Source organism: Patiria miniata, unplaced genomic scaffold (genome assembly GCF_015706575.1).
Source record: "Patiria miniata isolate m_02_andy unplaced genomic scaffold, ASM1570657v1 HiC_scaffold_11, whole genome shotgun sequence".
Classification (NCBI taxonomy): Eukaryota; Metazoa; Echinodermata; class Asteroidea; order Valvatida; family Asterinidae; genus Patiria; species Patiria miniata.
Genome location: NW_024037049.1, coordinates 2538585 through 2539535, shown reverse-complemented (window position 1 = coordinate 2539535; position 951 = coordinate 2538585).

Genomic DNA, 951 nt, shown 5'->3' with positions numbered 1-951 from the left:
TTTTATTTCCAATTCCACATCAGGATGATTCACAAACAAGTAAAACTTAAACCTAATAAATTGACATGAATTAAGCACTCAATTTGTAGTGAACAGTCGCATCTGTTTCTCAGTTCTGATGCAAGTGTGTGTGCATGATATGAAAGGCTTCAGGAAATGATTTGGATTCATTTTTTACTTTGAGCACAAACATGCAAATTGAGCTCCTCGGACTTCCCAGGAGAGCAATTTTGGGTGCTCAAATTGAGCTCCTCGGATTTCCCAGGAGAGCGATTAACTGAGCTCCACGAATTTCTAAAAATGAAGGCCTGAGCTGTTTTTTTTTTAAATTCAGCTTGTTTGTACAAGATCTCTTCACATTCACTCACACTTTTAAGTCACATACAATGACTTCCCAACAGAAAAGCAAGGAAATACGTTATATCTATTCTGAGATCATTGGGATTAATTCATATATCCTACAGAAAACAATTATGATGTCAATGAACGTTCCATGTGACCCAGGTACATGTAAGTTGATGTTAAATGAGTGAAGTCATGTCATGGGAACAGTCACGGTTGCGGGGCATTTGTGTCTGTTACCACACCTGACTTGTTTTACATGAACTTCCTGTATGTTACAAGGGAACCATTTTAAGGGTCATAGATTATCTTTCGTGTACCTCCTCACTATGAAATGTACACCTCCTCACAAAAGAAATGTACATCTCAACAACTGGAAAATGACTCGAAGTTCTTTTTTGGGATGAATGCTAATGTATTTTCTATATGGGAAGTTATAAAATGTGGTAATCCCATGCCAAGTTAAATTCCAAAAAAGTTGCCAGGTAGCAACTATTAAGAATTCTCCACAAATCTGCTGGGATTTTCTATAGTTTTAAGAAATACTCCCGCCATACCTACAATTTGTACAAATGCAATTGCCAGTGTACATGCACACAAAATGTGATT